This window comes from Otolemur garnettii, unplaced genomic scaffold, assembly GCF_000181295.1.
Source record: "Otolemur garnettii isolate 467f Iridium unplaced genomic scaffold, OtoGar3 scaffold00028, whole genome shotgun sequence".
NCBI lineage: Eukaryota > Metazoa > Chordata > Mammalia > Primates > Galagidae > Otolemur > Otolemur garnettii.
Window position 1 is genome coordinate 8,577,931 of NW_003852423.1, and position 12,321 is coordinate 8,590,251.

Here is a 12,321-nt window from a genome sequence, read left to right on the forward strand (position 1 = left end):
ATTTATAGCTTGCCGAACTTCTTTCTGGGCTCAGCTCCCCGTCTTTGACTTCATAGATTCTGATTCCAACCAGTTTTTCTTCCTTTGTTCAGGAGCCTCTGACCAGGGTTGCTACCAGTCGGCCATCTTCCCAGAATTCCCTAGACACAGCTTCTTACGGAGAAAATAGCTCTTCTGAGACTAGTGTAATTTCTTGGTACCTTCTAGTGTATTCACTTAGAAGGTGCTTTCTTGTATATTTTTTGGCTAAGTGCATATTCGTGGTGTAAAGGATGCTAGTACTGTTGACCAGAGTAGGGAGCATAGGAAGAGACAGAAGAGGATGAGAAAGGGACAATGAATTCAGGTGCTGGCAAGGGGAACTTTGGCATGTGAGTACAGGAGAGATGATATGCCCAGAGGTGTTGGAATAAGGTCAGAGATGCAAATTTGGAAACCCTCTGAGAGGAGCATTGAGAAAGCACACCTTTATATGCAAATATTAACTCAGTGAGGCCATCTTGACCCCAGATTGCAATCTTCTTTACCCCCGTCTTCTCCATCCCTCTTCCCTGCTTTCTTTCCTCCACAGATTTATCATCTATATCTAAGTAGATACCTATTTGTTTTTCTCTCTCTCCTCTGCACCCTCATTGCAGTATAAACTCCATTTGAAGAAGGAGATAGATTATTGTTCACTGTGTATGCCTCATACCTAGACTAGTGCCTGGCACATAAGAGGTACTCAAAAACATTTTCATTGAGCGAATAAATGAAGGAATGGAAGTTTCTGAGATTGCTCATTGATGGTAGAGATTTGGAGTAGGAAGGACAGAAGACCCAGGAGGAGGCGATCCTGAAGATGACTGGGAAATTTTGAAAGACAGAAGGGAAACCAAAGAGCAATGTTTCAAGAAGGCAGCAATGGATAGAAAGGTCAAATGTTACTGAGAGGTATGAAATGGCCACGACATGACATTTGGAGTGAGTTCTCTTTGGTAATAATGCATGACTTTTTGGTGAGAAGACTCTTGGGATTCAGAGTCAATCATGGGAATTTGAATTCCAGTCCTGCCACTTATTAGTTATGTGAATTTGGGTAACTCTCTGAACTGCCAAGCCTCAGTTTCATTACCTATAAAATGGGTATAATACTGACTACCATGAAGCATAATTTTGAGGATGCACTGAGTTACTGTATGTGAAAGATAGGTGTATATGTGAATTATTACCATTATTACTGATTTTAGTGGGTAAATATATAAGAATAAAGAAAGTTATGAAAATTTCTATAACCATTACTATTTGGGAATAATTGATTTTAAGAGAAAAAATACGTAGTGATTCCTGCTGTCATTTTCAAACACCATGCGTATCTGTAGTATATTTGAAAGTGAACATTTGTATTTATGAATTTGAATGTGGGGTATTTTCTTCCTCATGCCTGTTTTTCTGATTTTCCATACCCTCTCTTACCCAGGCTATTTATGTAAATGCAGGACCCTGCAGGCAACAGACCACGTTTCAGTTCTCTGTCAATTGGCCTGGAGAGCTGAGTGCAACCATTCCCTTCCCCCACTGCTGCACAAGCCAATCTTGTTTTTTACCCTTAATAGCCAGGAGGTTGCATATCTTGTGTCTTTCTAGAAAAACCACTGATTTTTTTTTTATGCAGTAGTCTTTTATGTTGTGGATTGTGAGTTAGATTTAGGTCCAGTGGCTGAAAGTTCGAGATTTTCTGAATATTTTCCTCTTAAACCACAACCACATTTGGCAGCAAAGAAGCTGGAGGGATGAATAGACTTCCATGTTGCTTGGTTATAGATAGGGAGATGCTGGCAGAAATTTGCAAGCATTTGCATATATACAATTGTCTGTCTGATGTTTGCTTCCATGCTCCTCTCCTCCTCTGCTCCTGTTCTCTTTGTGCAGTGAATTACTAATACAAATACAGATAATGAAATTTCTGATCGCAGCCTGCAAAGCAAACGCACATTTTGGAAGGTATCTGGGGACAATGGATAGGTTCTTTTGATTTTGTTGCTTTATCCAGACAAGGAAATGAGGAGAAGAAGGCAATTACAGCGCCTTGTCTTTGAAGGTAGTATATGAGTGGCACTGACAGGGTTTCTTTTCGGGGAATCTTGTAGAGATGCTATTTTCTTGTTAATCCCAATAGGTATTATTCCCGGCAATAGAGTTTATGTATTAAAATGTGTGTTCAGCAGATGGGAAACTGCCCCCAGGAAGCAGAACAAGTTCCATTTTTGTGACTTTAGAACAGAGTGGGTCTAGGGGCAGGTGATATTTACCCTCTGGCTTGAGGCATTTCCCCAGGGCAGCCGTGATGGTACAACTCCTAGGAGTGAGAGAAAAGTAAATTTTCCCCTGAAAGCATCTTGGGGTAAATCACTGCTCCTGTGTATTCAGGGAGCATCAGTTTCTTAAGGAGAAGCATGACTTCACTGGGCAACTAGAGGTGGTGGCTCGGTGCCTCTGATCAAGTGGCAATGATATCAATGATGTTCAGCTTCCTATTAGCTACTAGAAGTTCCCTGGAGAAAGGAATTGAAAAGCAACTTAACTGGAAACATTTTGGGGTAACAGGAAATGTCTCTTATGCCTGCCCCTGTGGTGGATCTTGCTCTGTCGCCCCAGATAGAGTGCAGTGCCATCATTATCATCATAGCTCACAGAAACCTCAAAATTCCGGGCTCAAGTGGTCCTCCTGCCTCAGCTTCTGGAGTTTGGGACTATAGGCCCATGCCACAATGCCCTGCTAATTTTTCTAAGCAAGAGGGTCTCATTCTTGCTTGGGCTGGCCTTGAACTCCTGAGCTTAAGCAGTCCTCCCACCTTAGCCTCCCAGAATGCTAGGATTATAGGCATGAACTGCTATGCCAGCCCTTTTAAAATAACTTTGATTTTACTTAATGTTGACCATTTATCGTATGTCATGTAGTAAACACCAATTCTGTTTGTCTAAATAGCTTGTATGAAGAGGACAAATATTTGCTTTTTAGTTCATGTAAATATTGCATGCTGTCAAACAAGACAGCCTTAAAAAGGCTAAGATTTTGTCTTTCATAGCTCACTAAGGGACAGCTAATCTATAGCAGGAGTAATTTTCAACATAGAACTGCAGTGTGGAAAATATAGACCTCCCACTGGTTGAAATAATATTAGTAGAAAAAAAATTTAGCTGAAAAAGGTTATGAAATGTTTATTTTGTCATACAGCTTAAAATATGTTGGGAATAGAATAAAAAAAGAGAGAAATGGTTTAGAAGACTGTTCTAACAGCTATTACTCTATTGGAAATTAGTGTAGTGGTATTATAACTCTTTAAATAGACATATGAAATCATACAGCTTTACATGGAAACAGGGTTAAGTTAAAAACAATGATAGCATTATTCCGGATAAAGTAGAGTTGAGATCCATCCCCTGAAATTACTGATACTAAGGGCAATCGTTGGGTACGCTGGGTTCTTTGCTTTCTTTCAATTCTTTGGGGGCATATCCTTCACGGCCCATAATGAGATAGAGATACACTATTACAGCTGCAGTTTTGTGGCAAAACGTGAATGGAGGAAAAATTCTCTTAAAAATGAAAACAATGTTCATCTTAATGCTGCTTTTGAACTATACACGTGGAGACTTAAGGGAGTCTATGAAATTCACTTGCAGATGTAATGGATCCCAACCCGAATATGAAATATTCATGTGTACCCTGTGTATTCATGTTTGGATCCCTGCTGTCTGCCATTCTAGGTGGGATTGTGGACTGATTTCCCCTCTGACTCATTTCCTGTGTCACAACGCCTACTGTGCAATATGAGTGGGCTCTGTCAGCCGCTGAGCCACCTTACTGGTGTGACTGCTGTCCCTCCTTTCCTTTAAACAATGAAGAATTAAGTGTTCGGGTATTGTCGCCTGCCTTAGACAACACACTTTATAACACAGGAGGAGAATTTTAATAAGACCTCCGAGGGGCCTGCTGCCATTTTTAGAGGGAAGGTTTCCTACGTTGGAAGTGCATGGAAGCTCCCAAGAGAAAGCTGTTTAAAACACCCCCACTGAGAGGAACCCGTGTCATCCCATTTTATTGTCTACCTGTCACCACAGCCCTTGCATGATTCTGACAGGCTGCTCTTTTCTCTTGTAGCCAGTGCTGCTTAATGTCATTTTCTTGGTTGAACATCTTTATTTCTGACTTGTTACAAACCATTAACTAGTTTCCGGGTTTCAACGTCCTGGCTACTTTTTTGACTAGTAAGTCATTTGGTATAACAAGCTTTCCCTTTATCTTCTTGCTCAAGAAAATCTACAAGAAATGATCAATGTTCCAATTTTTATGAATTGTAGCAGATAGGAAGTGCCTGTCATCAGATGCAAGGCATCTTTTCTGAAAGCATATTCTAGTTCATGTAATAGAACTTGACAGCCACGCTAGGTAACCATCATACTGTTTGTAGAAGGCTTCAAACAATTTAGGTTAAAAGCAGAGAATTTTACAAATGTACATGCTTGTGATGGTTACAAATAAACGTAACGGCATTGTTGTTTATAATTAGATTTCTTCGATGTAATGTTTTCACACGTAAATTTTTTTGAATATATTCTGAAAAGCATTCAGTAGTTTAACAGTTGTCAATCTCTACAAATGTACTTTTCTTTTTTTTTTTTTTATAAATGTACTTTTCAAGGGTCAGTCATATGTTGGATTGCTAAAATGAAGATTTGGGACATTGATTTTAAAATAATGTGTATAGATGTATGGCTTGATGACGTATTGCTGAAGCACTAAAAACCTTAGATTTTAGTTTGCTTTTTCATAAAGCTACTCAGACATGAAAATAATTTAACTAACTTTTATTTTTTCTAAATTACTCCCTATTATTAAAGTTTTAAAAGTTCACTTTTAAACGTGTAGCAATATGAGCATATCTATAATGAAATGTTACATTATTTAAATCCTAAATAGGAGTATTTAAGTATCCTTGCCTAATTAATGGACCAAGTAGATTTAACAAATGAGTTACTGACCTAGCAACTCCACCTCTAGGACCCCATCATAGTGAAATAGTTGAGCAAGTGTATAAGCAAATTTATTCATTGTATGTGGCATTGCTTTTTTAATTTATGACAAATCTAAGACGGTTTGGCAATCTATTAATAAGGGAAGGGATAAATGAGCCATTGTATGTCTCTAAAATTGAACACTACATTGTTGTTGAAAAAGCAAGCTACCCATGTATATGCTGATATGAGAGGATGTCTTTGATAATATTGTTGAGTGAAAAAAGCAAGCGGCAGTGCAGTGCAATACCATGTCTGAGGGTAGGGGGAGCTCTCTTTCCCTACCTCCTCTATCATTGTATGAGCGTAGTAGAAAGCAGTCTGGAAGGACACACACAAGACCACCTTTGGGTCTGAAGGCACGTGGGGAATAAGAAAGACTTGAGCATTTGCTCTCCAGATCTACATTATATTTGACTTTAGGTTCTCTAGTGTTTATGGATGTATGCGTTAACTTAACAACCCGCTTAAATAATTTAAAAAGGAAATTTCATGTCAAAGAAAGGATAGGATGAAAAGAGATTAATGTAGCTACTTGAAATTTCTAACAAGAAGCGTGACTTCCTCCCATTCAGTTAATCCTGGAATTCAGAGCATTTGTGTCTTTCTATGTATTTTAGCAAACAGAACCTGAAAATCTGGGTACGCATGCTGTCAATCCAGAGCCTATGTCAGCCTAGGCAGCTGCTGTGGTCTTTACTTGGTTTCTTGGTGTTGTATTTCAGATCAGCTCATAAATTATTAATAGTACATGTGTAGGTCAGAGACACACTAACCCTGACAATCATTTCATAATATTCTCTCTTTAGCATTAGAAGAGAAGAGAAGAGAGTGATCAATATGCAACATCAGGGGTACATTTCACAGAGGTATGGTATTTGCACTTAGAAAAAAAGAGTCAGATCTTTACAAAAACCTGTCAGCCTGGCATTAATCTTGTATTATGAATAATGTGGCTATCTATGAATCTTTAATATTTTTTAAATGATGAAATTGTATGGTATGCTCTACCAAAGCAAATTTGATAAAATGTGGGAATTGTTTGATCAATGAAGATGTTGATATACATGAATAAAAAACTTTAAACCCGGGTCATCATAGTAGAAAAAGCAAAAGCTATACTGTGACCTTAGGGTAAATTTTCAGGCCCAATAAATTGAGTTTTACCATGATCCATATGCCTAGAAATGATTTTTTAAACAAGTTATAAAATAATTGTTTGATTAAAACTATTTTCCCAGTAGAGAAGACATCTCTAGTAATACACTAGTAGGAACCAACATAGTGCTGGCTTCTGGGTTGTAATAAAACCAGATTTGAAAATTTCCAGCAAACACACAGATTAATGTTTCATCTATAAGATATAGCAGTGCTTTTGAAAGATTACAAATCCCATGGCTTTTTAGAAATACTGCTACGTTCTTTTTTTTTTTTCCATGAAGTAATCTTGGAATAATTTGTTCCAGGTTTAATTTTTAGTGAAAGTAAGGAAAGTAGATGAAGAACTTGGCTTATGAAATTTGCCTAATGAAGAAATGTTCATCAGTGCTTGTTGAACTGAAGATAAAAATACAGTTTGTTTCTACAGATTTGAGGAGAATTAACATGTATCTGATTGTTAATATTTGATTCTTGTTTAATTATTTATTATATCAAGGAATGAATCTGTCAAGTAAATAATGAAATGCGTCCATGCAGCATATGTAATTAGGTTAGGTGCATAAATCCAAAGGGTTCACTTTCTAGTTGTCAGGGCAAAATTTATTAATAATGAGCAATGTTAAGTGAAGAAAATTCTTAACACAGTCTACCTCATTAGCGTGGGTGATAGCAAGTGCTGGTTGAAAAAGAAGAAGAAAAAGAAGGGGAAGAATAGTAGTGCATAGGGTTCCTTTTCTTAGTTGTCTTTTAATTATTTAAAAGTAGTAGTGAATTGGAGCATATTTTGCTTTCTCTTGTTTAGAAATGGGTGATTTGAACGATGAGTTGTGGGGTTTGAATGAATGCTACAAAGGAGATCATTCTATTTTGAAAAAACACAGGTCCCAGGGTTTCCAAATCCAAGCAGTTATGTAAGACAGAAAACTGGGCTAACATTTGAGAAGTAAAAACCTACATTTGGGATGAAACTATGAGATTGAAGTCTTAAGATGCAGCTTTAAATTGCCCGTGAAAGGGCGAAGGTGGTGAGCAATCCATTAGCAGCTGCACTTCTCCGTTCTCCCTTCCTTCACTAGCTGAATGGGGTGGGAGAGAAGCCCCTTGTCCAATACATTCCTTTCACCCTGAGGTTTGCCTGGAATGCGGACAGGTAATGACACAGGGATCTGAGGAGACCTTGATGGGTATACCAGGTGGGATCTCTGGACACATCAGGCTGGAGATTAGAGGACGTACTGTCTGTCCTTGAGGGTAGAGTGTGAATTCTGCCCCTCAGGGACCTGGCTGAGTGGGTGCCACCAACTCCATATAAAGGTTCTGACTTGTTAACCTGGCTAGCATTGGTTCTGTCCTGAATGTTAATCATTAACAACACTGTGTTGTTAATAAAGGACAATTGACCGGAAAATAAAATATTGAGATCTCACTCTGTCACTAACTATTCTGGAACTTCCAGAAACTCTAGGGCCTCAGTTTCTCCACCTATCAAATTAGGGGGTTGTCACGCTGGCTTTACTGTTCACAGAGGTGGTATTGGAATACATCAGATTTTGTACAAGGAGATGAACGCTTTGCAAAAAAGGGAGAGTATTATTGTAGGAACATCCATCATCTGACTAGGTATTGTTATAGCGGCAGTTATACACTTATTAGAAGATGAAAGATATAATCACAAAAGGAAGTCCATGTGTTATTTTAGTAAATGACATGAGTCTAAATGTAGGCACCACTTAAGGACTTTCTGGCCTTACATATATAAAAATTAAAAGAGAACTAGAAAGCCCATTTAGGATAAGGAGGTAACTTTATGAAATAAAGAATGTGTGTTGTAATTTTCCTACATGCCTCAGTGAAAAGAGAGGAATTGACTATTTCATAACTTTCTTTTCAAATACTTTCTGTAATGTACAGGGTTTCCAAAGAGTAATATTCTGATGATGAATAATCCAGCTATCAAGTTATTTGCTAAATTAAAGGGACTATTTGTTAACCTCCTGGTTCAGTTCTCAGATGTCTACAAACTAAAGAACTTAGGTCAAAAATGGTTTAATTTAGACCAGGCATGGTGGCTCGTGACTGTAATTCCAGCTTAGGAGGCAGACCACTTGAGATAAGGAGCTTGAGACCAGCCTGGCCAACATAGCGAAACTCTGTCTCTAAAAAAAATTTAAAAATTAGGGCATGGTGGTGTGCACCTATAGCTCTAGGTACTTGGAAGGTCAGGGCAGGATGATTCCTTGGGTTCAGGGCAGGAGTTCAAGGTTACAGTGAGCTATGATCTTGCCACTGCATTCCACCCTGGGCAACAGAGCAAGACTGTTTATCTAAACAAACAAACCAACCAAAAGACAACAGGCTTAGTTTGGTCAAGGATTAATATTATTAAAGAAAAAATACCTATGTGGGGGGTCCATACAATTTAGAGGGGAAAAACAAAGCAAGAGAGCAAATGTGATTTTACCATGTCCTAAGAAGATTATTAGCCAAATTTAGCCAATCAATTAGTTATTGACTAAATCAATGGATTACCCCCCCCCCCTTTTCAAGCTGTTGCCCTGGATAGAGTGCTGTAGCATCATAGCTCACAGCAACCTCAAACTCTTGAGCTTAAGGGATCGTCTTGCCTTAGCCTCCCAAGTAGCTGAGAATACAGGTGCCCACCACTCCGGGCTGGGTTTTCTATTTTTGGTAAAGATAATGTCTTGCTCCTGCTCAGGCTGATCTTAAACTCCTGAGCTCAGGCTTGACCTCCCAGAGTGCTAGGATTATAACCATGAGCCAGCCTGTCTGGCCAAAAATAACAACAAAAAAAATTATTTTTATTTATTTATTTATTTTAGGATAATGTGAGGGTACAAACAACTACATTACAATAATTGCATTTGTTAGGTAGAGTCCCTCAGTAAAAATTTATTTAAGCCATTCGGCTTCGGGATGCTTTGCATGCAAGAATATATGACTGGGAAACTGCCTAAAGTCCAGCTTTTGTTTTGGCATTGCCTGGCCTATTTCCTGCTCTCCTGCCACCCACCACCAATATAACTCCAAGGTAAATCCTGATTAGTCATCAATTGTGATAACCTCCTCTCTTTTCCAGTGATAGTCTAGAGATAGACATATGACCCAGCTCTGGTCAATGAGGTAAGAGGAAAAAGACTTCTGAGGCATTTTCTGTTATAATTTCTATACTATTTTAAGAAATTTAAGAGAAGAACAGTGTCTTTTTGGCTTATGGTGATGCCTGGAATTATGGCAGCCTTTTCAAGACCTTGAGGAGAACTAGTTAAGCACAAGGTCCACCAGCTGAGGATGGCAGAATGGAAAGATGAATAACATTTGACATTTTTGAGCTGCTGAATTAACCAACTTTAGCCTCTGCTACTTTGGTACTTCCTACATAAGACACTACATTTTAGTGCAGGCAGATTTTTCTATTACTTAAATCATCAAGTTGTCCTAACAAAACCAAGAGTTATAAGGAGCTTTATTTTATCACATCTAAGAGAACAGCTCATCCCTAAGTTTGGAAATGTGAATTATTTTGAGAATACTACGGGTCAGTAAATAAAACATATGCTAAATATTGCTGAGAACAAATGCTAAGTAACTCAATATTTTGTATCATTATAGGCAAGAAATGGGAAAAGCTTCTTGGAAGAAGTGGTATTTAATCTGGACCTGGACTGATCGGTGATATTTGAAGAGTGGGACATGAAGTTCAAGGGCATTCTAGAGAATATGGGCACCCAGCATACGGAAGTCTATGTCATAGGAGAAGAAAAGCAACAGGATGATTTGGAGGTGTACTGTGGTATATATATAAGGCTGGAGAAGGGTTAGGTATATGTAGAGGGTCTTGAATGTCTAGCTAAGGAGTTTGGGCTTCCTTTCTTTGGTGGTAGGAAACAGATATTTGAGCTAGTCACCACCTACTGACTCTGGATGAATTAATAAAACATAGAGTATATATCTGATATAGATCCCCCCCCATATTTTAATGAAAAGTGTGCAGAATGATTCTAATGAAACAATACAAATCCCTGCTAATTCAGATTATTTTAAAGCAGTTGGCAAAGGGTATGAGTAACTGGTTAAGTAGCCATTGTTTTCCCCAAAGTTTAAAACTAGATGCATATTCATCCAAGAGACTATTTGATGAAGGCCGGTAAACATTTTCAAAGGCAGTCAGGCTCAGATACCTGGCTGTGTGGGTGTAGGGGGGTTGGATGAGGTGTTTGATGTTCCTGGTTGCCCTCCCTGGGTAGGCAGAGAGATGCTGTTTTGAGGGAAAAGGGAGTTGGGGAAAAGCTGCCTCGAGGCTGAATGCGGTTAGAGGTTAGAGGTGAGCGTCCAGAAAGAGAAATTGGAAGTGTGAGGTTCATTAACATGCCTAAGAGCAGAAACACAGAGCTGGGAAGAGACAGGACCAAATTTCGAGAGTTTTCATTTGTTTACTTCTTTATATCTTTTCTTGTTCTAGAAATAAATTAAGCTTTAAATATATTCCTGAATAAACATGAGGCAGCATGATTTCATCAATGGTAGAGATAGGACTAGAACACAACTGTCCTAAACTTTAACTCTTCCCGTAGTTTACTGAACCCACAACCCTACAAATCTCTGCAAAGATTTGCTGCCTGCCCCTATGTACTTATCAGGTGGTAGAAACGCGCCATCTAGAAGAAATGGAAATTGCTTCCACAGGCACCCACGTATGCATGTATTTATCTAATTATTTATTTTAGAGACAGGGCCTCACTCTGTTGCCCAGGTTGGATTATAATGGCCTGATTATAGCTCACACAGCCTCCAAATCCTCCTGCCTCAGTCTCTCAAGTAGTGGGGACCACAGGCCAGGGGCCACCCCACTGGCTGCGTCTTTTTTTTAGAGCAAGGAAGCGTTTCTCAGAACCCCCAGCAGATGTCCCCTTGTGTGGCACTGTCCAGGACGGGTCACATGCCCTTTTCTAAACCAATGCCTGGACAAGAGAAGGTTGGCCATAAGAGATTTACCCCTGGGCCATGAGGCAGGGGGAGGAGAGGTGCAGGTGGGAAGAAAGGATGTGGACCGCTGTGTGAGCTGCAGGAAGGGTCCAGGACAGAAACCCTGGAGAGTGGTTGAGAGTGCAGTGGGGCCTGGTTTCTCAGCTCTACCTAGCTGGGTTACCCTGGGTACCTTACGGGGCTTTGCTGGGTTCCTAAGAGAGCAATAGGGTTGTTGTGACAGAAACAATTTGGGTAAAGCAGTTGGCATAATGCTTTGGATAAAATAAGTCCTGAGAAGATGTTTACTATTACTTATGTTGTTGGTGTTTTTTAACAACTACTTTGTCCCTCGAGAAGTTCACAAAGGGCCCGAATGTGTTAACAGGAGCCGTCAGAAGGCAAGTGGTGATTTCCTGCCAAGGAGTAAGCCATCCATCCCTCTTGCTCCACGCCAGAGGAAGAGGGGCTCTGGAAAGACTGCTTTTCCTTCTGCGCACCGTTGCCTCAGTTTCCATATGGGGAGCTGGGTTAGGCTGAGGATTTGGGAGGTGGCTCTGCACAGTGACACAGCAGCCTCCTGGTGGCAGCAGGTGCCGAGGGCCTGGGGAACGGGAAGCAGCACGCAACCCTCGGAGCGAAAGTGCGGCGCAAAGCTTGCTCATGGCCAATTTAAAACCATGCGAGTGCCGGACCGAGACCAGTGGTGTCCAACCTTTGCTGTCAGGGTTCAAGGTTACAAATCATCCCCACCGAGTACTCTTCATTTTTCTGGTCTTTCCATAGCATCATTTGATGCTGGCGTGGGGAGGCAGGACATCTGCTTAACACCGACGAGCGAATCTTAGCAGCCCAGCAGTCCCCGGCCGCCCAGCCCTCGCTTTGCCCACCTCGGGCCCCCGGGAGAGTGTCGCAGCCCCAGGCCGCTCCTGCCGGGGACGGCGGCGAGTCTGCGCCTCGGGCCGCCGCGCCTCCCGAGGCCTCCGCCCGCAGTCGGCGGCGGGACCGGGGCAGGCGGCCGAGACCGGCGAGCCATTTGCATTCCCCGGCAGTCATTTTTATATGCGGAGGTAATGAAGTTGTCAGCAGCGCCCCGAGTGTGGCAGAGCCTGATATTCA